General features: G+C 44.6%; 1 protein-coding gene and 1 long non-coding RNA gene across 9 annotated transcripts in view; one reads left to right on the top strand and one right to left on the bottom strand.

Moving 5' to 3' along the window:
- LOC142491091 (uncharacterized) overlaps nucleotides 1-22,493 on the bottom strand; it is a 28,570-nt gene extending 6,077 nt beyond the window's left edge. The window contains exons 1-3 of the long non-coding RNA XR_012800277.1: nucleotides 22,052-22,493; nucleotides 14,729-14,806; nucleotides 3,807-3,922 (exon numbers count right to left, since the gene is read on the bottom strand). This is a non-coding gene — a long non-coding RNA (uncharacterized LOC142491091). The remainder of the gene's footprint in view (nucleotides 1-3,806; nucleotides 3,923-14,728; nucleotides 14,807-22,051) is intronic.
- Nucleotides 1-25,748, top strand: part of ENOX1 (ecto-NOX disulfide-thiol exchanger 1) — a 628,404-nt gene that overhangs the window by 396,168 nt on the left and 206,488 nt on the right. Inside the window, exon 1 of one of the 8 annotated variants that reach the window (XM_075591096.1) lies at nucleotides 22,980-23,075. The exons of the other annotated variants lie outside the window; for them this stretch is intronic. The gene's annotated coding sequence lies outside the window, so the exon portion shown is untranslated. Of the gene's footprint in view, nucleotides 1-22,979; nucleotides 23,076-25,748 lie in introns of those variants that run through there. 8 annotated transcript variants of the gene reach the window in all.

Here is a 25,748-nt window from a genome sequence, read left to right as displayed (position 1 = left end):
ACCCACTAACCCCTAGCGGATCCCAAGGCGTCTGTGCGGCCTGCAGCTCCAGCAGCTCCCCGACTACCCCTGGTTCCGTCCCACACAGCATAAAGTGTCAGCAGACACTCTCCCTGTTTCCTAGCGTGTGCCCAGCAAAAGCCTGTCCTGTTGACTGGTATCTCAGCAGCGCCTCCAAATGTAACGGGTTGACGCCCTTGTTTGACCCCCCCCCCCAATCTCACATTGGCCCGTGTGGTCTAACCGGTCCCCATTACGTGATCGTGTATGATGGTGCACCTGTAAGTAACAGGACTCCTGAGTCACCCGCTTGATGGTATTAGGGGATGTCATCAGGACAGGTAGCTGAGGTAGTGGGTGCGAGTCCAACTTACATCATGTGCAGCGCCTCCACCTCATCAGGATCTATGCTTCCGCATGGAGATGTTCCTGGTGAGGAACTCCTTCTCGGTGGTGACTGCCACTGTAGAGTAATCTCACACTCACACAGTGGGGGTTTCTTTAACAAGGGCATCTTTATTGATGATCTGATTCCAGTAGACTGCCCCATGCAGCTCTCAGCTTCAGCCGCACATTCCTCCGTGCTGTCCCTTTGCCAGGTACTGCCCTCCTCAATTGGAGTGGGATCCCCTCTCCCTTTAGGGAGATCACCCCTGTGCCAGGTCCCTGGACACAGTGTGGCCTAGACAGGCTTGATTGGAATATTCGTGCCACTAGTTACAGCACTAGGGTCACAAAACTATCCTGCAATCCCTTTGCAACAACTGCAACCACTGCTTGTCAACAACACTTAACTGACAGTGTTGTGCCTTATATACCTCAGGGGGCAGGCACAGCTCTGATGTCACTATCCAGGGACTCAGAGCATGTAGCCACTCCCATCCATACACAGGGCACCTCACCAGGGTGTGAGGGAAAACCTCCATAACTACTGCTGGCAGGCCTGTACTTACCAGGGCTTACTGCCAACAGGGAAGATGTCTGCAGTCCATTATTATGCATGGCTACATTGATATAAAAAAAGAGGCGTGAAACCCAGTTCTTGTCATTTATCCCCAAAACAAATAGCCTTGCATCCAGATTTTAAATTGTACATTTTTCAAAGGCATCCTACATTTTGCAGATCTAGTTCAGTCATGAAAGGAGATGAGAAGTGAATGTAGTTAGAAAGATGTCATCATTTGGACATTAGCCTTGTTTTTATTACATTGTACATGACTAACTTTAATGGAAAATACAAGATTGAGATATTAAGTGATTGGAAGGGTATTTAGAACGGAGTCTCAGCACATGTTTTTAGCAGAGAATGTACTCTCTTGGTTTCTGTTTTCGCTATGTTCAGCTCTGGCTAACCTGGCAAACTGAATCAATCGAGAACAATTCAGATGGCAAATTGGAGACGGCAAGAGTGACTAATGGTATTATTTTTTTTATTTGGAGAACTGTTATTTGATTAGTTTGCAGCTTTGAGATGTACACATACAGCATACTGTAGCTATAACACGTGCCATTAAAATGAAAACTGGTAGATTTTCTCTACTTGAATGTTTTACCTTTAAGGAAAGGGTGTGGTAAATCAGTGGTGCGCAAACTGGGGGGCGCGTCCCCCAGGGGCGTGAGATTGTCTGAAGGGGGTGGGGGGGGCGCGGAGTTTATAGAGGTCCCGCGTGCTTCTCGAAGGCACTTAAATGAAGTGCCGGGGAAGCGGCGAAGGCCTCTGTAAACTGCACTTGCCTTTGCTCCGGCGGCTTTTTAGACGCGTCACCATGGCAACGCGGCTTCAAATGACGCCGCGAGGTCATGGCAACGTGACGTCATGACTCCGGAGCTGAGGTAAAAGGGGCGCGGGTGTGGAGAGAGGGGAACTGCCGACAGGGGGGCACAGGGAAAAATGTTTGCGCTCCCCTCTGGTAAATAATGCAGTTAAAAGACTGTCCATATTCTTTTGTTAAAAAATAAATAAAAAAGAAGCAGTGTTTGAACAACTCCCATGATTTATGATTGAATGATTTTTTCTTTTTTTGTGAGTTCAATATTCAAAGCTAGAGATGGGCGAATTTATTTTGCAGATTTGGATTGGCCGGTTCCTTTGGTCTGCGGATTTCCTCGAATCAGTCTCAAAAAGGGCGATTTGCCTTTTCCGTATTTTTGTCCTACCATTGACAATCCAACCCACCGATTCCGACATCCGTTGACAGATTCTTAAAAATCCTCCAACGGATTGCTAAATCCGCGCATTGGATTCTACAAATCTGTTAACAGATCCAGTATGCAATAGTGGATTGTGAGTAATCTGCACAGATTGAAACTGGAACAATCCGTCGCCGGATTTTGAATGGAAAGCTCTGGAAATTCCAGGAACCAGATTTTTACAGTTTCGCCTATCTCTACTCAAAACTTTATCACCAAGTTTTTGCATGAGAGATGTCATTGTTGGCTGCAATTCAATACCTCATGGTCAACTAACTGAGGGTTATCTCAGTTTATGCAGTGATAATAACATATGGCATTTATATATAAACATAATTTTGGTACTGTATATCTTTGTGTTAGTAAAAAAAATTGGTGAAATAAAACCTGTAGGTGCAAAGGACAGAAGCTCCTTTCGTCTAGCACTCAGACACAAGCTATGTATTGGTATGATGAGTATGTTAAAACATGGCTTCATTGAATATTGTATAATAATAGTGGACAAAAAAACAAAGATATATTTCTCCACATGGTACAAAAATACTGGATGTGGGCTAATGTAGATACACTCTAGCTACAGAGTAAGAAAGTGGCTAGGTGGCCCTAATAATCCAAAGTGGTAGGTGAACCGTTGCAGGAACACCAGTGCCATATACTGTATAGTAGGTAATTCCCTTGGGAAATAGATAGTCTCTTCCAATAGACGGTGGTGCCTATAACTAGGTGTCAACCAGTTGAATCTAGCTTAGGTTGATATGATAAGTCTAGTTTCACAAAATGCCTATACAAGAGCACTTGATTTGTATAGAGGTGCCGGACGGTATACTGTAGGCACTGGCATAGTTAGATAGTATACTATCGCAGCATACGGGTACTCCAGTATAAAGTATGGTGGATACTAAAAACAATGTGGACAGAACTGGTCCAGAAAAATACAGTGTGATCACTGAGAATAGTCTATTTGGTCATCTCTGTGATGAATACACATACTGTACTTTGTCTCTTATGTATTTATGTGAGACAAGCCACTTTATGTAATGTGGATCTACTAATCAAATTGATAGCGAGTGGCTAATAGCATAGGGTCACTACCTGGTGAAATATAAGTATATAATGATGACAACGAATATAAGTTTGAATTCTCTAAAATTGATTTATTTATTAATACGTCAGCCATCTCTGGCCCATATGGACTTACCTATTGAAAGGAGTTTCTGTCCCATGCACCTGCAAGTTTTATTTCACTGATACTCTACTGCTCCTGAAACCTACCCACCCCTAGACGGTTGCAAGAGCAGCTACCCCTCCCCCTCCCCTTTTTATTTGATAGTAAAAAAAAATAACTACTGAGAGTTCCAGCCACCAGAAAGTATGGAAGGCAATTGGACTTTTAACAATATTATTTCAAATTGGCCTCTGTATTGTGGTTGTAAAAGATGATTTTAAGTTTGTGCTCTTTATCCCAGTTTAGAGTAGTTGAGAATAACGCTATACTTCATTGCATTCTATTTAAATTTCCCTCTAGTGCTTTCCTTATGAACTATTTAGTTTCTGGACATTCACAAATGTTAGAGGGTTTGGCGATCATCATTGTAGTCCCTGCTGCTATCACTTACCTGAAAACTGCTTGGTGCGATAAAGGATATAGCATATTTCCTGTCTTCTAGATATAATATAACCGGTCTGCATGTCCAGGAGTGGTGGTGCGGCCAGCTTAATCTCTTAAACAAACCTGGAAATAAAGAATAATAGTGATCACCTTCCTCAGCCTGGGAGGGAAATGGAACTGCAGTCACCATTAAGATGAGATATTTCTGCTATGAGGACTATTATCCACAGAGACATAATGCTAGCATCAGAGATGGGGAATGTGTAACAAGGAAGCTAATATACAGTATTTAGCAGGTTATTTTCCCTAAAATAAATGCAAAACTCATTCACAAAATTCTAGAAAACAAATAAGAAAATCATTTGCAGTGCATTCAAATAATTAGTGGCATTTACTGTTGATTTGGTGCTGCCACTTCGTAAGACTAAGGTGCTAATAGAACTGCTAATATCTCACATACCAGTGACTTGGTTCTAAGAAAAGAGAAATGTGTAGAGGAGGTGGTGAGGAGATCAAAGAACTGCAATGCAATTGTTTCTGTAAACAGAGGCAGGTAAAAGATATGAAAAACATAAATGTACCTTAATTGTTTGTGGAATATGGCATTTCTTAGATGGCATTTATTTCACTATTCATAGATGAGGTTTTGTGGTATTATTTGGTAATCAATGTACTTCCAGTGGATGCGTAGTCTCATTTGAAAACAATATGTGTAACATACAGTACGTGTTGGTAGAAAAGATCCCAATATGTGTCAGTATTAACTAGAAATACAGCATTAGATGAGAAATGTGGGCACTGGAAAGCTTGCAGCACAGGCGCTCAACCCTTCATTAGTTTATTTATTTATTTCTAATAAAATACTACAGCATGACAAATACATGCAGCAAAAACAAGTTTATCGATGCATTACTAACGAGCAGTAAAGGTTGAAGACAGAGCATGACCAGAGAGTGCAATTAGCGAGGCAGGACCCAACCTTAATGTGACCCTGGCTGAACCTTTCATCTGGATGCATTAATAAACCGTATAGCTGTTTGGAAGAGAAAGAGCCTGGCTTAGGAAACGAGATCTGTCTGCCCTATTATTTATATTGTAATTACATTATCCAATCTATTTCTCTACTTTGTTTTTTTGGCTTCAGTTTATGTCTTTCTTCTGTCAGTTCAGTGCAATAAAGGTTCAGTGTACTCAGCAGTCATTGTTCACAGATAGGAGGCTCACTCTGATTCGAAAAATGTGTTATGGCCTTTCTGGCAAGGAACAAAAGGCAATCTTATTTTTGAGTTGGGAATGTGCAACTGATTTAGGCCTTCAGCAAAAAAAGGATATTCAGGGGTTCCTAGGAAACCTAAAGAGCAATTTAGGATTTACCCTGTTAGAAATGACATTCTTTCAATACTATTTGTGCACTGAAATATGACTTAACATTTTTGGGGGAGACAGGCATACACGTTCCTTCACAACTTGTCAATTATTGCAGGGCAGGGGACAACTTGTATTCCAACAATCGGCTGATTCTACCTGGCATGGTACCCCTATCGATACAGGAGATGTGTCATGGCTGCATTAACCCTGTACTAGTTTATCTAAAACCTGAACCCAAGATCTACTTTTTGAGGTGACCTTGTTTTGGTTCTGAGAACTATTTGTGGCTGTCTTTCAGTATACAACCTGCCATAAAAAAGTGTAATGGCCTGCTGTTTCTCTGAAACAATATTATTGCTATTATTTATTTATAACGCGCCAACATATGCCATAGCGCAATAGGGTTGGAGGCCGAAAGAAAGTAAAATAACAAACATTAACACACATTGCTACAGGTGGCAAGGAGCGCCTTGCCCCAAGGAGCTTACACTCTAATAAGGAATGGTAAGCGGAAACATAAGGTACAGGGGGATGAGAAGGTGTGTTTTCGGATAGCTGCTTTTAATGGAAAGAGCTCGCGTTGCAGCAGCAGTAAGTGGGATTGTGCGGAGGTAGAGCTGTGAGAGAAGGGTAATGTGTGAACATTGAAATGCTTCAATATACAGTACATCTCAAATATTTTACCGAAGACCAGTAAACAGAGCAGCTGTAACATCAACAAACGTCTGACACCCATTGGCAGCTCTTCTGCTTGCACCCTTTGACTGCTGCCTTTGCTGCAACTCGAGTGTTGTTTAGAGCGTCTGAGGTGAAGTGAACACAGCTGAGTAGCAAACAGACCCCTACAGCAGAGATGCAAGGGGGAGGTGCTAACACTATCCAGGTTGTGTCTGTCTTTTTCCTGATTTTGTTAACCCTGTCCACACTGCCTTAGTGGACCGGAGCAGTGAAGGTGAAGCATGTTGGGGACACTCTTAAAGGGCCACCTATGTCATTTTGAAAAAGGACAAAAAGAATGACATGGTGAAGGTGCCTGTGAAACACAGTCTATAGAATATCAATGACCGCTTTTATATATTTTTTTTTTCTTGGACACAAAATAAAGATTTGAATATTAAATACTAAGACAAAACTGTCATAATGTGTGCAGTGTAGCAAAATGAGAATGTGTTTAACTAAGGCACAATACAAAAAACTTTGTATAGGTTTTAACTATGGCTAGTGTGGTGACCCTGTTACCTTGCACTTACCTCTTCTCTTGGTCTTTTAAGTTTACTAAGGGAGGTGCACGTGGTACCAAGCCACCCAGGACAGGCAGGAGACAGACCCAAGAACATTTTTGAAGTGAAACTTCTTTGCTGGCACCTTCCTAAATTCTCATAGGACTAAAACTCCTTCATGGAGATGAAAATGCGTCACGATCAGGCATCTGCACGATCATGCGCGCGCCCCTGCTTGCTCAAAATTCTCACAGCACTGAAAGTCCTTTAATGGAGACAAAAAAGTGATAAGGCGCGCGCATGCTCCCGCTGGCTCAAAATTCACACAGCACTCAGCTGGCTGCTGGGATTCAGACCTGGGGTGCCCAAGAAAAGTAGAATCCAAATTATAGGGAACCATGTTCGTACCGTCCATACAGAAAGTCCATAAGTGGGCCGCGGAGCTCCAAGAGTCTCCCGCCACGTGGTTGCCATGGGAAACTTCCCAGACACCATTCCCCCACACCAAGTATGCCAATCCCTGAGGCGCTTTCCTGAGCTAGCTGCGGCCTGATCCCTAGGCCGAAAATGGGACCCTACCTAAAGATGGAGTGTAGTTCTTGTGGCCGCCGGCGACGAGATACGCAAAGATGATGCCCCCCAGGCCCTGCATTTTCCTGGAGCCTAACCCGGTGGGTGCCCGCTCATATACCCTGACCTCCCGATAAGGATGGAAGATTTTAGTCCCGGACCAGCATCTGAGGTGCCGTTAGGGCCTGAGCTTCTATACCCCGCTGACAGCCCCAAAAAGAATGAAGCTAGTCTAGAGTTAGCCCACAGCTGCCGGTCGGCTTCCCACAGTCGCCGCTCGGCCGGAGGCTCTGACGTAGAGGAAGACCTATAGAAATTGGCTGACAAACTTGCACAGTCATCCCAAGCCCATCACTATCGCAAACTAGAAGCTTTCTCTGGCGTGTGGCCTATGCCGCTGGGAGAAGAGATGTTTGAAGAGTGGGGAGACCATGCGGTGCAAGTGCTGCCAGAATGATCTTGCTCTGACGCAGTAAAGAGACAGAGGATCGTAGAGTGCCTGCGGCCCCTGGCCACCAATATAGTGCGACTATATCGTGAGTGACATGCGGAGGCTGATGCCCAAGTTCTAATCTTGGCCTTGACTAAGGCCTATGGCACTAAGGACGATCTAATCGCTTCAATGGCCCAGTTCCACACCCTCAAACAGGGGGAGGGGGAAGAATTATCGGAGTTTCTCTGATGGCTGCAATTGGCACTGTGGAACCTGATTAACAAGGAGGTCATCCGCGTATCTGATCTAGATGACTTCCGAACTGATCAATTCCTGTGGGGAGTATCGCTTACACACCCACTCGTCGCCAGGATCAGCTGCACTATCTCTACAGAAAATCATCCTAATTTTGAAGACCTAATAGATCTAATACAAGATCAAGAGACTATTCTGCAGTTCCATACTCCCAAGACATCTCGAATCTTCCAAAGGAGAGCGTAAGGCAACTCCATCCAAGAAGCCTTGTGCGAAGGAGAATCTTAAGGAAAGTACCTCCCAGGGTCCTCCACGACAGACCACCCCAGCCACCTTGGAGCTTGGCTCCCAACCCTGATCCCAGTGCGACCCGAAGTAACTGCTACTTTACCTGCAACAGAGACGGTCACTTTGCATGGGAATGCCCGAAGTAAACCACTTCCACCTCTGGAGCCATGACCTTCTCTGTTCACTCGGTGGAGAAACCGTCCACGTCATTGGATAATGCCCCTGCTCCTAGTCCCGAGAAGGAGCCCCAATTGGAGGCCTACAATCGAGTAGGACCTGCGGCCATAATAGGAGTACTAGTGTAGGGAATCTACGCCTCCGCATTGCTGGACAATGGCTCTCAAGTGATTATCATCTACCGCCCATTTTATGATCTACATGTCAAGTATCTGCCTATACAATCGGCAGAGAAAATTAAGTTGTGGGGCCTCAGTAGCGAAGACTACCCCATTGATGACGTGATTCAAGTATGGTTGGATATACCGCATCTTAACACCAACAAAACCCACCCCATGGAGTGGGAAGCATTGGTATGTCCAGAACCCCGGGAACATCCAAATTCCCCATCAAATTAGGGACCAACGCGGATGTGGTGCGATCCTTGATCCGGGCATACCTTCAAGAAGCCAGAGAATTACCGTTATTGTCCCTCAATTCATCCGGTCTTAAAGGACGAGTGCTACCGAATCTCTGCCCAAGAGGGGTTTGGACAATTCTTCAACCTTGAGAAGAGGTTGACAGAGATTCCACCAGGGGCAGTGAGACACATGAACGCTGTACCTAACTATCCGGGCCGTGATGAAAAAGACTGGTACTTTTCACTAGAAACCACACCCAAAGAGGACACGAAGAGAGAGTTCAAAATGGTTCCAGAAATGAAGGAGTGGAAGTCCTCGTTTCCTTGTCGATTCAAAGTGTCCGTACAGAATATCTCGCCTCACCCTATCCGATTTGACGTCGGTCAAGTACTGGGTCGAATATATCCCATTGAGCAAGTGGAACCCCTGGCTCATGTGAATGCTGCTACCGTGCGGGAAGCCCCTCCTGGATTGCAATTTGACTTCAGGGAATTATCCTTACCACCAAAGTGGAAGAAGCTACTGAGTGTCAAGCTGACGGAGCATTTTCTGATGTTCGGTCAGGAGGACAGACTATCTTTAGATATCTGTCTAAGGGTGTCCATCGACGTGGTACCAAAAATTGCTCACTGTAAGTGTACAGTGGCTGAAGGACAACCTCCAGAGAGCGTACAGCTTGGCGGAAGAAGCCACCGCCAAACTAAACAAAAACAAGAAGCGGAGGTACGATTGTAAAGTACGGTATCGGGAACTTCAGCCTGGAGACACGGTTCTTCTCCCGGGAATACTGGGGAAGCACAAATAAGCTGATCGATGGCGAGAGGCTCGCTTTGAAGGAGAGTCACACATGCCTGGACATACCGTCTACCGCATCAGGGATTCAGAGGGCCGGATAAAGGTCTGCACCGAAATCATTTGCAACCCATTCCCTAAGTAAGGGAGAGTGATACCGAGCCCTCGGCAGTAATTCATTCACGAGTACAGGAAGATTCCAGTAGTGCCCCAGAGGCCATAATGGAGAGAACTCAGATCCAATGGAAGGTACTTCCTCAGATACACACGGAGATTGGTGGGCAGCACCAGAGGAGGAATCAAGAAATGGTTCTGTCAGTCAGGTACCATATCCAGTGACTTCAATAAGTTGATCTCTCGACCCAAGGAGTCCGAGTTTCATTCCTAATAGAGACACTGTAACTCAAGATTCACACCTTATGAGAGGGCTAGGGCCTCAAGCCAATGGTACCCTCTCCAACCAAGAAGACAGCGAAAAAGATACTCATCAAAGTCAAAGAGTGAGACGCTCTCCAACCCGAGTTGCGTATGATTTGCTAGAGGCACCTCACTATGAGTCTCAGCAGCTGTCTCGGAGCCGGTTTATAATGACCGTGCTCACTGAAATTTTTAATATTGTTTAGATGCTATTGTACAATATTATATGTATGATATTCATTTTTCATTGTATAAGAGCCTGTATATATGCTGTTCTCAAGCATGGACGTTGAATTCTCCACCAGGGGGAGGAGTAGCGGAGTCCCCCTACCCGGCTTCCGGTGCGGGGAACGGCTCAGCTGCTCCAAGCGATTGGGGATAAGTGGTGGCAGCCATTTAGGACTTGGCGCGCATGCACAGTTGCGGCAGGAGTGGCGGCCATCTTGGAATAGCTCCAAAAGCAACCAGGGACTAGAAGTCCCAGAATGCTTTGCAGAAAGAGGCACGAGCGGCCATCTTGGACTAAGGATATCCTCCGTGGGACCAGGAAGGATAGGCATCCTGATAGAGGCAGCAAGGGAAGAGGTAGTTTCCAGGGAGCAGTAAGCCCCTGGACTAGGCCAGACCTTGCCCTCTAGGCCCCAGTTAGGCTAAGGCCCCCGTCTCGACGCTGTAACGCGCGCCCGCGCTTTTGGCCACGCGTTCAGCCGATTCCCCGGTCTGCAGCTCACTGCAGGAGCAGAGACCGGGGGGGGCGTGGCGGAGGAGTGACGGGGGAGCGGCCATGACATCACCCGGCAGGTTCGCCCTCATTGGCTGAACTGCCGGGGGGCGTGCCTAATCGCTCGACGCAAGTGAGTAGCTCTCGCGCGAGCGCTGCGGCCCCCCCTCGCAGCAGGCCCGGCGATATTGCAGGGAGGGCTCTCGTGCGCACAGCGGATGCTGTAGTAGGCAGCGGGGGCAAGGCCTTAGGCTCTGAGCCAGCATAGCGAAGTATTGTAGGGAAGGTCCGAGATAGGGACCTCCCATTAGACCTGTAGCAGCACTACTGCGCTGGTAGACGGATGTCCACACGGCGGACTAAGGCCGGGACCAGTGCTGTACGTGGCAGCGGATAATAGGCACCCTCCGGCTGGAGGTTGCACTGAGGACCACGCTCTGGACAAGTTGTGAGGGGAGTTATGTTGGAAGCCTCACTGCATGGGACCTGATCCAGCACCCTCCTCTTACTATTCCCTGGTCAGGCCTGAGACCAGGAAGGTAACCACATGCACCGACACATCACAGGGTGGTAGCGCTACCTCACACTTGGGTGGGACTGCTTGTGTGGACACTGGGGTTATAGGTGCTCAAGGCACCTTCAGTACTTTGGGGGAACCACTCAGGGGATTATACTATTGCATCCGTGTATCCGTGTATTGATGTATTGTACTCTTGGGTTCTACTGTTATGACGAGTTTATATATATATATATATATATATATATATATATATATATATATATATATATATATATAATGATATTATTACTGATTGTATTGTGTCCTATGAGGAGTCATCCCGCCCACGCTGGGATCCCTCATAGGTGGAGGCGCTGCACGGAGAGAGAGCTCAACCCAGACTCCCAGAAGCGGAGGCTCAGGCCTTCTGTGAGCATACAGGTACAGCAACACGCATAGTCACCGCGGTTTTCCTTTAGGGATAGGGAAAGGGGGCTGACTACACATGGTATGTTGGGTAGGCTGTTTCTTGCCTTTTGGTGAAGATCTTTTGGGTGACCTTCCTGTTCACTTTCGTCCTGTTGGCCTTTGTATCAGGTGTTTGATGCCATCTTTACGCTTTGCCTCAACCCCGTTTCTTTTCCTGTTTCTGTCTATTTTATATTTCTATTAACTCTTTCTGCTCTTTTCTCTAGAAATTTTTTGTTGTCTGTTGTCTCATATGTAAGACGCTTCTTACATCTGGTGCAGATTATTAGGCACGAAGGTTAAATTCATTTTAGATGTGTGAGATTTTAAAAGGGAGTATATATGGAGTAAGACAGGTGCAAAACGTGATGCCCCATTATAATATGTGCACTAGGTAACGCCGCTTACTATCACTTCCCAAATGACTAACTGATGCACTCAGGACAACATTGGTACAAAGTGCCTTGATACATTAATGCAAAGAAGTGCAAAATGAAAATGTCCCTCTTTGTCCGGCCTTTGCTCCAGACGTGATTTGATATATCTCCCCAGATTTGTCTGACCCAGCGTAATAGAGTAAGGATTAGTGGCACAAGCGTTTGTATTCTCCTTCTATATTAGTGAAGGTTTTCCACTTGTTTAATTCTGAATCCAATGAGAATTTGTATTTTTGGAAATTTGCAAGAAGGAAGTAGAATTATTAGTGATCAATCAACGATGAGTGTTTATGTAAATTCCTGTTAATGATTTATAATAAACAGACCCTCTACATTTTTAGATTTTAGCAAATGACAAAAGTAACACCACTACTGGAAAGTATGGCATATGTTTTGTTGGGACCTGCAATGCCAATATTATTAAACTTCTATAATTTAAAGAGTCACTTTAATAATAAGGGTCTTAGACATTGCAATACTCTTTCCAGCTAATATTTTCTGGAGTGTAGAATAGTTCTTGGTCCTTGGAAAAACGGGTTTCTTTTGCAAATTGGGTTACTAGTCATTGGATCAACCTACTTTTTTGTAGTTGCAGATATTGCTATACATAAGCTGCAGAATCGCAGAGCATTTTCTGCCCTTTAAAGCTTAGTGCTGTGAATGTTCAGTGAACTATATCCAGCAATTCCTTTTCCTTCAAAAAGGGTTAGGTTAACAAAATAGAAGATTTCAAAATAGAGTAGCATAGTGTGCCTTAGTAACCCTCACATTTTTTAAAGACTAATTTAACACTTTCCTACCAGGGTTTCTGCTAAGCACTATACTATAAATGTACTTTTATTTTCTGCAATAGTTAGACTTGGTGTAATGCTAATACATAATTTGTACCATTGAACAATTTTTAGTTTGTACAGTAAGTAGGGACAGAAGATGCATGCAAATATTAAAATGACATCCTTGGTGATCATCAAGATCAGTGGTGGAGGAATTGTCACCAAATATGTTGCAACTGTTGCCAATGGGCCTTAGGGGTAAGTTTAACACATCAGGTTTTCAGATGAGATACTGGGCCTCATGCAGTAAGCGCCGATTAAAAAAAAAAAAAAACATTGTTTTTAAATCGCCATTTTTGAAAGCGTTGCTATCACGGTATGCAGAAAGCCCTGAATAATAGTGATAGCAACATTTGCAAAAATGGCAAGTAGTCGGCAACGAGATGATCGCTCCTGTGTAAAGGGCTCATCTGGCGAGTTGTTTCTGCTGCAGAGAGAGAGAGCCGCCTCTCAGCGCAAATGTCGGCCTAATTTCTTTTTTTTTACATTTCAATTTTATTACTAGTTTATTGTAGCAGGGGGTCTCCGGAGCAGGACCGCGTTGATTTCAGGTCCGGGGACTTCCTGCTTCCCGAGATACAGGCCCCGTTATGGGGTGCTGGTATCTCCTATGCATTTGATTCCCACGGTCACGTGACGCGGGACATTTACATGCATAGTCGATACCGGCACCCCATAACGGGGCCAGTATCTCGGGAAGCAGGGGGTTCCCAGACCTCAAATCAACGCGGTTCTGCTCCGGAGACCCCCTGCTACAAAACACTATTATTCAAATTTATATTAAAATATGTAATAACCACCAATACACAACCAACCCCCGGTGCCCCCACATAAAACCATTATTTATTTATTTTAACACAGGATTGATAACATAGGCCGGCGGGTGTCCCCAGATGGTCCCCACGGGTGTCTGGGAGTCCTCAGGTGGTCCCCGCGGGTGTCCGTGGGCCCCACATGGTGTCCCTGGGTGGTCACTGCGGGTGTCTGGGGGTCCCCGGCTCATCCCCACGGGTATCTGGGGGCCCTTGGTTGGTTCCCATGGGTGTCTCGGGGCCCTCAGGTGGTTCCCATGGGTGTTTGGGGGCCCTCGGGTGGTTCCCACAGATGTCTGGGGGTCCTCAGGTGGTCACTGTGGGCGTCCGGGGGTCCTTGGGTGGTCTCTGCGGGTCCCCGCTGGCCTAGAGTACCAACCCTGTTGTAAAATAAATAAAGATGGCATACATTTCAATAAATACACCCCCCCCCACACACTAAACATATCATACAGTACAGTACTGGGCAAAATAACTATTATCCAGATATGAATAATAGCTAATTTGCCCATTATTAACTCAAACATTAGCCAGCCAGCATAAATAAAGTAAATAAAAACCGTTCTACTTACCCCTGCCACCATGAAGGGCGTCCTCATCAGCATACTGCATGTCCTCCGATGCCATCAAGAAAACATACAAAAATACAATCTAATGGCCCCTAACCCCTTAAGCACAGCGGTTAATAACCGCTTTAGTAATTAAGGAGTTAACCTACCCGCCCCTACTACCCACCGACGAGGCCTAACCATCCTCCCCAGGCTACTACCCCCCCATCCACCCATTCATTGGTACAGTGGGTACATCATGCCCATATAATATGGGCATGATTTAATACTATAGCAATAAATGTTGAAGCTAAAAAAAAAACAGGCCCAAAATACAACACATTACATATAAAAATGACCACATTACAAATGCCAATAAACCAATTGTTTGGCACAGTGGGTACATCATGCCCATATAATATGTGCATGATTTATCACTATGCCAGTCAATGGTCAAACTACAAAAAATCAATCATCAACAATATCCAATGCAATCCAAACAATCACCAAATAAACAAGTAAACACAACAAAATTATCACCAAACAATTAATCAAATACCAAATTAACACAAGAATAATCTATTCCAACACCAAAATAAAACCATCAATAAATAACATAAATCTCTCTATAAAATGGATTACAATTAACAGATGAAGATAAATAAAGAAGAAAAGGACTTTGGATTTTACATGTGGGCTGTTGCTGTTTGGGATCGTGGATTGGATCAGGAGTTTGCGGATACCATGGGAATCAGAGGGTGAAGACATCTAAAGGTAAGAAAAAAATTGATGTATGTTATTTTTATTTTACAGGTTTTTTCACTGTATTTTTATTGGTATTGCATTTTTCTTGGACACCTTCATTGCTAATGTATTTATGTATAGCTCCTTTAGGGATTTGCATACATGCAGTAAGAAGCAATGGTTGTTTTGCCAAATGGTTGCTTTTATGTGTTTTACAGGCATACCCCGCTTTAAGGACACTCACTTTAAGTACACTCGCGAGTAAATACATATCGCCCAATAGTCAAACGGCAGCTCGCGCATGCGCCTGCCAGCACGTCCTGAACAGCAATACCGGCTCCCTACCTGTACCGAAGCTGTGCGCAAGCGGGGAGACTATAGAGCCTGTTACACATGCGTTATTTACATCAGTTATGCACGAATATGATGTTTGCAGTACAGTACTTGCATGGATAAGTGGAAAAAAGGTAGTGCTTCACTTTAAGTACATTTTCGCTTTACATACATGCACCGGTCCCATTGCGTACGTTAATGCGGGGTATGCCTGTATATGTGTTTTGGCTCATATGTTTTCAATTTCTATGCTATGTATTTTGCGTTTTCATGTTGTATTATGACATTTTGGTGGTGTTTTAAAATGTTTGTTTCTGGGTTTTCTTTGATGTTTGCACCCCTAGACGCCCATGGGGGTCAACCGAGGACCCCCAGACACCCACAGGAACCACTCGAGGACCCCCGGACACCCACAGGGACCACCCGAGGGCCCCTAGCCACCCATGGGAACCACCCAAGGGTCCCCAGACAGATGACCCGGGGAACCCCAGACCCACGGGGATCACCTGGGGACCCCTTGTGGGGTCCACGGACAACCTTGTGGACCACCTGGAGGCCCACAGACACCCATGGGGACCAACGGAGGACCCAAAGACTCCCCAGGGGACAACCCGAGGGCCCACAGACACCTGCGGGGACCACCTGAGGACCCCCAGGCACCGTGGGGACCACCCGGGGACACCCGCCGGCCTGTTATAAATCCTGTGTTAAAATAAATAAATAATGGTTTTATGTGGGGGTACAGGGGGTGGGTTATGTATTGGTGCTTATAACATATTGTAATGTTTATTGGGGGCAGAGGGGGTGAGTGAAAGGCCAAGTACCCCCTTCACTCACCCCCCATGCCCCCAATAAAGCTGCTGTTGTACCATAACCCCTTCATTGCCTTAGTGGTTAGCCGCTAAGGTAATCAAGTTGCCTGTAAATACATTTTTATTGCATCGAATTAATGCCGGCGGTCTCCGGTGGTGTTATTAATGGGTATCAGCTCCAGAGACTCCCGGCATCAATCCGATGCAGGAAAAATTCTTTTTTTCCCCCTAAGTGCTGTCTCGCTGCCTTCTTGTCAACTTTTCCTGGCGAGACAATTTGGAGAGAAAATAGCAAATTGACCTCGATAAGCTAATTGGGGCTAGTACAATAGCACGAGCACGAGTTTGATAAGCGGTGATATGTGGCTTCTCCCACGCATTTTTTTTTCCACCAAAAAAAATTGCTGAAAAGCTCTCTAATCGCCGACTTATCGGGGCTTACTGAATAGCAGTAGGCTTTTTTGGCGATAAGTGGCTTACCGCTGCTTACTGCATAGGCCCCACAGTCTGCTCTCTATTGCAACATTAAGGGAGTGTTTGTTGAAATCTGCTCAAAGAAAATAGTGTATGTCGATTAAATTTATCGAGAATCTGTGTAATTGTATCGATTTCTCGGGTTTCATTTACATGAAAACGCATTTCTGAACATGCAGAAAATCTTGCGATATTGTATTTAAAATAAAATAGTTTTATATGTGTACCATACTTGATACGATGGTAGCCCATATTTACTAAGCATAAGACACCTTCCAGTGCTGAAAGACATCTTATAGGCCAGGGGTGCGCAGGGGCGCTAGATTTTTCTGGGGGGCTGCGGCGGTTGCAAATGACGCCGGTTGCCATGGCGACGCAATGTCAAAAGACCCCGGCAAAAGAGGTAAGGGGGCGCGTGAGCATGGGGGGCTTCAGGCAAGGGGGGACAGCTCAAATAGTTTGCGCACCCCTGTTATAAACCATTGACTGAAATAGGATGTAAGGTACCCCACAAGCGCTGGCAGGTGTCTTATAGCAGAACACTGTAAATATGGCCCTGTATCTCTGTAAAAGATGTCATGAATCAAATGGAGAATATTCACTGTAATAAAATACATGTTTGTTAATTGCACATTTATATTGTAAGAACAGCAAGTACAGTATACAGTAAACATTTGCACATTTGGTAGTGGTTTGCTGAGGCGAGTTGAGTTTTTTGGTATCTATGAGTTTTATGAGATTTGTAATGTATATTCATGAACAAAAATGTGTTTGGAAAAATATAAACAAAGTTGGAAGTGAATAATGTATTTCTTTGAAGATGTAGCTAAGTGTCTGAGTCTGGAGAATGATGTGGGTATGCACTATGTATTCTCCTTAGAATTTGCCAAAGTGTCTGATACTTCCTCATGTATGGTAAGTAAACATGGGAAGGATATTGATCCAGGGAGAAATCTTATTGCCATTATTGGAGTCAGGAAGAAAATTATTTTCACCCTTATGAGACATCATTGGATGTCACTGGGGTTTTATTTTTTTGTTTGTTTGCCTTCTGGATAAAAATACTGTAAATACAAATATAGGATAAGTTACTGAGGTCTAAATTTAACATGGGTTGAATTTAATAGACATATGTCTTTTTTTTGAACCTCACCTACTATGTAGCTATGTTATACACTGGTATGAAAAATTGATTAGAAAATTGTCCGCTAAACCGTTAGATTAAAATTGTGAATGGACAAAAAAAAAAAAAACAGAGGGTAATAATTCATGGATCAAATGGACCATGTTCATTTAGAGCTATGAGTGATGTCTCACAGGTTCCAGAATTAGTGCCATTGTCAGAATTTACAGTTTCACGGTACAGTTCCCCTAACCACAGTTTTCAGCAAATCTCAGTCCTAAAGCTCTTGTCATTCGCATTACCACCTATTAAGTGGAAACCCAGAAGCCGGTCAAAGCTCTGTAAACCCTAAGATCAGTAAATTATTATTTTCTGCAAACCAAAAAAAAGAGAGAATCTCTAGTCTATATCTGTAGTTATGTTCCAAACATTTGTGCTATAAAATGCTGTAAGGCATTGTAATTATTAGATGTACTTGTCTTTTTGTAACTTAATATAAACAACATAATACTTACATTGTGATTGAATAAACTGTAAAGCAAACTGACCTTTATTACAGCAGGACACAAACCATTAACTACAGTATGAAACAACAAGTATATGCATTTAAAAAAAAAATATTCAGTATATATTGTTCTATTTAATATATCCAACAATTACAAGATTTGCATCTTTAAAATTGACTCTCTTACAAGCTGAAAAAGTATTTTCTCTGTAGTTAAAAAGAAACAATTACTGCTCACTACACTCACACACATTTTTAACTCCTCCCTCTGCTCTGGAACCTTTCCATCCTCCTTCAAACATGCAACAGTCATACCATTACTCAAAAACAGCAAGCTTGACCCTACCTGTCTTTCTAACTATCGTCCTGTCTCCCTCCTGCCTTTTGCCTCTAAACTCCTTGAACGTCTTGTATTCTCTCGCTTGCTCCATTTTCTCAACACTTATTCTCTCCTAGAACCTCTACAATCTGGCTTCCGCACTGCTCACTCCACGGAAACAGCCCTCACTAAAATAACTGACGACCTCCATGCTGCCAAAGACAGAGGTCATTACACTCTGCTCATATTACTCGACCTCTCTGCAGCATTTGACACCGTGGACCACCCTCTTCTCCTTCACATTCTCCATACTCTTGGTATTCGGAACAAAGCTCTATCCTGGATCTCATCCTACCTCTCCCATTGTACTTTCATTGTCTCTTCTGCTTACACCTCCTCCTCCTCTATTGATCTCTCTGTGGGGGTACCCCAGGGCTCTGTCCTGGGACCTCTTCTCTTTTCTCTGTACACACTCTCTCTAGGTGACCTAATAACATCTTTTGGGTTTAATTATCACCTCTATGCTGATGACACACAAATATACTTTTCAACACCCGACTTTACACCTGCTGTACAAACCAAAGTTTCTGAATGTCTCTCTGCTATATCTTCCTGGATGGCCCTCCGCCGCCTTAAACTCAACATGGCTAAAACAGAGCTCCTCATACTTCCTCCCAAACGTGGCCCTACTACCTCCTTCCACATTACTGTTGGAAATACGATCATTCACCCAGTAGCCCAAGCACGCTGCCTAGGGGTCACACTCGACTCCTCTCTCACATTCGCCCCTCACATTCAAAACATTTCTAAAACCTGTCGCTTTTTCCTCGGCAATATAACAAAGATACACCCTTTCCTCTGTTGCTCGACTGCTAAAACTCTGACTCAGGCCCTCATTCTCTCCCGTCTTGATTACTGTAACCTCCTGCTGTCCGGCCTTCCTGCCTCTCACCTGTCTCCCCTACAATCTATCCTAAACGCTGCTGCCAGAATCACTCTACTATTTCCTAGATCTGTCTCAGCATCTCCCCTCATGAAATCCCTCTCCTGGCTTCCGATCAAATCCCGCATCTCACACTCCATTCTTCTCCTCACTTTCAAAGCTTTACACTCTTCTGCCCCTCCTTACATCTCAGCCCTAATTTCTCGTTATGCACCATCCAGACTCTTGCGTTCTTCTCAAGGATGTCTTCTTTCTACCCCCTTTGTATCTAAAGCCCTCTTCCGCCTTAAACCTTTTTCACTGACTGCCCCACACCTCTGGAATGCCGTTCCCCTCAGTACCCGACTAGCACCCTCTCTATCCACCTTTAAGACCCACCTTAAGACACACTTGCTTAAAGAAGCATATGAATAGCACTGTGGATATTCTGAACACATGATACATAAAGCTTGGCCAGCTGCAGACGCACTTACCAGAACTCCCTCCTACTGTCTCTGTACGTTCTCCCTACCTACCAATTAGACTGTAAGCTCCTCGGAGCAGGGACTCCTATTCCTTAATGTTACTTTTATGTCTGAAGCACTTATTCCCATGATCTGTTATTTATATTATCTGTTATTTATTTGATTACCACATGTATTACTACTGTGAAGCGCTATGTACATTAATGGTGCTATATAAATAAAGACATACATACGGTACATGTGCACTGATACAACCCATAGCTTTTCACATGTTGATTAGTTCTGCAAAGCCATAGTACAGTAGGTGAGGTTGAAAAAAGATAAATGTTCATCGCGTTCAACCTACGGTCTGTTACATTTAGATAGAAAAACAATCCAAACCAAAAGTTTCTCCACAGTGGAGAATAAGCAGGAGAGCCCCCAATTGTATGTACTCAGTTACCTATCTTATTGTATGGTACTGTAGGTTCAACTAATATGAGCCAATCTGTGAGAATGGAGCTTAATCGTTTGGATACAGCAGAACTATATGGCAGTATCATATGCCATAGTCTTAGTGAGAGAATGGCTAAAATTATAAGACCCTTGTTGGTTACTAGTGGGTAGAACACTGACTAATGATGCTAAAAACACATTTGAATAAATAAAGCTAAAATAAGTAGGTAGCAAAGAAGTGACAAAAGATTCACTAATAAAAGTGCACTAATACAGCGAAAAGAACGTACACCCTTAAACAGGGGCTCAAGGCACAGAAATCCTATTATGTCCTTCTGCCTATTAGTGTTATGGACAGAAAAGGAACTGTGCCAAATGGAAGGAGTGTGCTATAGAGTGGAATCTCCGTGTAGATCTGTATCATCAGCATTGACAACATATAGTACATTTCGCGTAAGCTTTCTCAAGGGTACGAGCCGGCCCCTATGCCACAACAGAACTATTTGTACTCTCCTTGTAAAATGTACTATGTCTTTCGGATTTTCACAGCAGCATAAAAAAACTCTGCATTCCAGTTTTAGCACTCAAAAGAAAAGTTTATTTCGAAGATATTTACTTACATTCAGAAATAGTAGATAAATGGCAATGACATCAAATAAGTTCTACTGTTTTGAAAGAGATTTATAATCATTCTATTCCTGGTGAAATTCGTTCTGACCTGCTATCCTGATATTATCATCGCTGCTTTTCCTAATTAAAAGCTATCAACGTTTATACAGGAAATATCCCTCAGTCAGGGCTTCCTTCTCCAACAATATGACCAAATATGGTTTTATCTTGTGTCATCAAGCTTAATACTGATGTCATACTTCCTTATGTGTGTGTAAAGAACTACCCTAGTTATGATCAGATTTGATTGCATCAGCTTTACCATGTAGTTGTCCATAGCAACTATTTGTCAATCACTTGCCCTTCCCCAGAAATCCAAACACAACTATATGGCATCCCTGTATCTATAGGTGTTGACCTTATCCTTATGTAAAAAATCTACAGAACATTTCTTTGCTTGTTACAATAATTATTGTATGGCATCTGTTCCTATATTCCAATCAAGCCAAATTACACTATAATAAATATGAAAATTAGTGAACATCATACACTCCTAAAGGGGAGTGGGGTGTAATAGTAACCCCTCCAGTGCTGGAAGAAACTCACCCCTTGTTACCTCCATTTAGCTTTGCAGACAGCGTGTTTATAGAGAGTGAGCCAGATGTATAAGTCTAAAATGTAAGTGTAACGGGTATTCCCCCACCCAATTGCAGATTATAGTATGGGTGCGGAGAACATACAGTGTTACCCGGTGTGTGGTGCGTCACCTGTTGGCTCACAGGACGGCTTAGCTTCCGCCAAGGGAAACCTGGGGCAATTATGATGCTATGAGTAACCACGTACTCGGTGCAGCGCCTCCACCTGCGATGGTTCCTAGCAGAGCAGGAATTGTTCCTCGCAGGACATCATACAATAACCATATACACATATGTGAGATAACCAAATACCTTTTACTTTGGAACATAAGAAACACATATATCATCACACTGAATATAACAGTTGTCCCTCTCTGGAGGAGACACTAACCACTGTGTCTCACACAACGCTAACGCTATCTTGCGCCACAGCGGACGCTAACACTTTATGCGCCACGGCGGACGCTAACACTTCCACAGAATGATCCCACCCCGTGTCCAGTAACCCAACCCAATGTCTCGCACTCCCAAGTCATATACAAGTGTATGTGTGTGTGACTGCGCAGCCACTATGTCTGGTGATAGGCCTTGTTGGTGCACTTGATGTTATGGGTTACCTGCAGTGCTCGGACCTGCAACGGACTTCACAAAGGATCAAGGCGAACTTCTGCACGATATCCGCAGGATGATCCATCAAAGGCGATCCCGCTCAGATGATAGTCCAGCTCTCTCCCAGCAAGACATGCAATGTTCTTTGCACTCTATAGCAAATAGCTAATGGGGCAGTGTACTTAACCTGGGGCCTGTCCCTACAACACTCCACTAGGGTGACTCAGGGCTATCTGGGGCCTAGGGGAATTGCTGGCCTAGTGCAGGGAGTCACTGACTCCTGCACCCTACCTCCTTCCCCTAGCTGCTCCGGTCACCAACTCCAACGTGCAGACAACCCGCGAAAAGTATCTATTTGCTCCTGCAGGGAGTCACTGTGCCCTATTGGCTCCCTGGCATCACGTGGTGCGCGCAGAGGCTCATGGGACTCGTAGTCCCTGCCTAGAGCCTTCCCTGGTAGGCTAGGGTTTCGTGGGCCCCTCTCTGCGCATGCGCGAGCTGTTTGGAGTTCCCCCGGCGCCTGCTCTAACTGCGCATGCGCGAGCTATCTCTCAAAGGCGGCGCGGCGCTCCGCTAGCCGCCGGGACCCTAACGACGCGACCGCGGCCTTAGCAACGGCCCGATCGCGTCCCCGGCAACCGGCCGCATGCACAAGAGCCCCCGCACCTCCCCACGAGTGGCTCTAACCTCCCTACCGCCGCGGTGAGTGTCCCGAGGGGGGGTCAGTAATGGTTCGGGGGACATGGCTACATAAGATTTTAAAGATAGAGCTGGACTGATCTTATACCACATTAATATACATATTCACAGAGTAGGATTAAAGGTGGTAAGTGAATGTTCATATAAAAGGGTAATACAGATGGTGTAAATTCTGCATTTTGATGAGAAGGAATTTTAAGGATACTAGATAGAGAGAATGTGTGGTAGGGGTGGGCAAATTATAGGAATCCTCGTGGGGTAGATAATAATACCAGACAGATTAATGTTTTCCCAGGTATCAAGGGGGAGACTTATGTACCACTTCAAAGACTGGTGAGTAGATATTTACTGACCATAGTTTGAAAACTGATATGCAGAGCTGCTAACGTTACAAACAATTATATGCTGCACGACAGTCTGTGTTGACCGTCGTCACTATCAGGCTGTACTACAGGAGACGCGCACCTCCTATTTTTAACCATGCTTTAATAAAGATAATTTTTTGGACCCTTCTCCCTTGGCTGTACACTGCTTTTCTAAACTTTCTTCTACACGAAGGGAGTGTAGAGAAACCTCTCATTGAGACCATTCAGGCTTAAAGTATGGAGATCGTATCTGAATGAAACCTGCTCTTTTGGGGGAGCCATGTCTCATTAGCCAGATTAGAGAGATGACTATGCATGAGGTGATGTTTCAGGTTGCAGGCTCTCCTGCTAACGAGAGTTGGCATTGGCTTCAGAACCTGATCCTTGAGCAAGAGGTGCCAATATTTTCTGACAATAGAGTTGATTCTGTTTCATTTATTGTTGTAAATTCCATCAAATCGAATCACTTTAGGTTCACTGTACAGTAATGTCTTGGGGACTAGGTGCTCGCTATGCTTTCTAGCTTTGGCTCTTTTGAAGGCCTTTTTAAAGCAAGTTCTACTGTAGCCCTTTTCTGAAAAATGAAGAGTCATCACAGAGACCTGCTCTTCAAACTCCTTGTTGGTAGAGCAATTCCTGAAGATCAGCAAAAACTGCTCTAATGGTATTTTTTCGGACCGAGTGTGATGGATGATAGGTGTCGGCCCTTAAGAGGTTGTTTATGGCCATGTTTTTATGAAATGTTGTAGTTATCAAGTTGTAAAACAAATATATTTTCACCGCGCTTCTCCGAGTAAGGAGCATGCTGCTGGTGAAAGGATTGGCCATACATACTGTATGTGAAAAAACAGAAAGTGAATTCCTGCGCTTCTACAATTGGGATAGCAATAAATGAAGAAATAAATATACATAGTACAAACTAAATCTGTAAGACAAAGGAGAGTCTCCTTTGTCTTAGTGATTTAGTTTGCACTATGTATATCAAGTTGCCATCTTGGTCTGTGTAGATGTTAAAATCTAGGAAATTGAGTGTGTCTGTTTTTATTTCACTGGTCAGTTTCAGATTTAACTTGGTATTCAGGAGAGCAATGAATTTCAGAAGAACAGTTTTGGGTCCTTGTCATAGAATGAGGATATCCTCTATGTAACGAAACAAAGGTTCAATGTACAGTACTGGGTATATTTGGCCATTGTGTCGATTGCCCACTTTACTGCGAGGCACTCCTTTACTGCGAGGCACTCCTTTTCAATTACTGAGTAGTTTTTTTCCTATGAGAACAATTTCCTACGCCTTGGGAACCAATATTTGTCTGGTGACCTCCCCTGTTTGTGTCTGCTTGTTCACCCTATACAGGATATCATTCGACAATTCAAAATGAGGAAACACCATTACCCCTTGTGCATTCAATATCTGGTCATCAATTTTTACCACTTTGCCATATTGTCTGGCCAGGACTGGGTCTTCCCTCTGCTGCTGGCGAAAATCAGGTAGACATAGCTCTGGTAAATCCCCAGGGCCTATCTCTCCCTCCTTCTGGCCATCCCCAGTTATTACTTGTGATTTATGCCTATTTGTATGGCCATCTTGAGACCCAGATTTCTGCAACCAGTCCTGTTTATCATAGCGTCTTTGCCTCCGAGTCTTGGAACCCGGTGTCTACTGGGGGACTGGTCGGCCGAGAAGGGGAACAGTTTACCAGGTTTCTCCTGAGCCAGAGAATGAGGCTCCTCCTGATAGACTGGAGCCATTAGGTTTGAAAAGAAAGGCCAGTCACGGCCGAGCAAAATGGGGGCAGGGAGCGAAGGAGCGACTCCTACTTCGATCCTGGCCTCATGACCTTTTACCTGTAGCAGGATTTTGGCCGTCGGATACATTTTTACATTGCTGTGTATACACTCTATACTCCATGGGGAGTCAAAGGAAAGCACGTCAGGCGGTAACAGTTTCTGGAAAACCAGCATTTTTCCCGAGCCTGAATCTACAAGGGCCTGGCCGGTTTTACCCGCAATTTGGGCTGGAAGTAGCCAGGGCTTGCAACTTTCTCTGGGGAAGGCCGAGGCGACAGTCCTGCTGAAGGAACAATCCATCTGTGGACAGGCCACCTGACGGTGACCTTGTTCTCCGCAGGCCGAACAGGGAGAGGGTTCCCTCGCCGGAGGGTGCCGTGGATACCACTCAGCTGGACCGGATACTGGAGACCAGGCATCTGATGGGTCCTGTGTGCGACGTTCTTTGAAGTTCCTATCATTTGGCGACGAGCCGCCATCAGGAAGTAGATGAGGGTCTCGGCGGTGACCGGCGTTTGGACCTGTCCCTTGCTGGAAGGACTGCTCCTTTCGTGGCACTTGGCGGTTGAGTATGTAGGGGCCGTAGTTTCCCCGTTGGTCCGGTCCCCCTCTTTGGGCGTCCGCAAGCGCCGGTAAAGTCGGATCCATTGGGTCCAAGACACTCGCCTGATCCTCGGCTCCAAGGAAGTTCTCAACGAGTCGGACAGCCAAAGCTAGGGTATCAGCAGCATGGCGTTTTACCCAAGAGTGTGTGGAAGGGGTTATTACTTGTAGGAATTGTTCCAACACAACTTGTTCAAGAACAGTTCCCTTAGTGTGTTGCTCAGGTTGTATCCAGCGAGTACACAAGTCC

This window comes from Ascaphus truei, chromosome 3, assembly GCF_040206685.1.
Source record: "Ascaphus truei isolate aAscTru1 chromosome 3, aAscTru1.hap1, whole genome shotgun sequence".
Taxonomy (NCBI): domain Eukaryota; kingdom Metazoa; phylum Chordata; class Amphibia; order Anura; family Ascaphidae; genus Ascaphus; species Ascaphus truei.
Note: the sequence above shows the minus strand (reverse complement) of the source record. Positions and strands in the feature narration are given on the sequence as shown.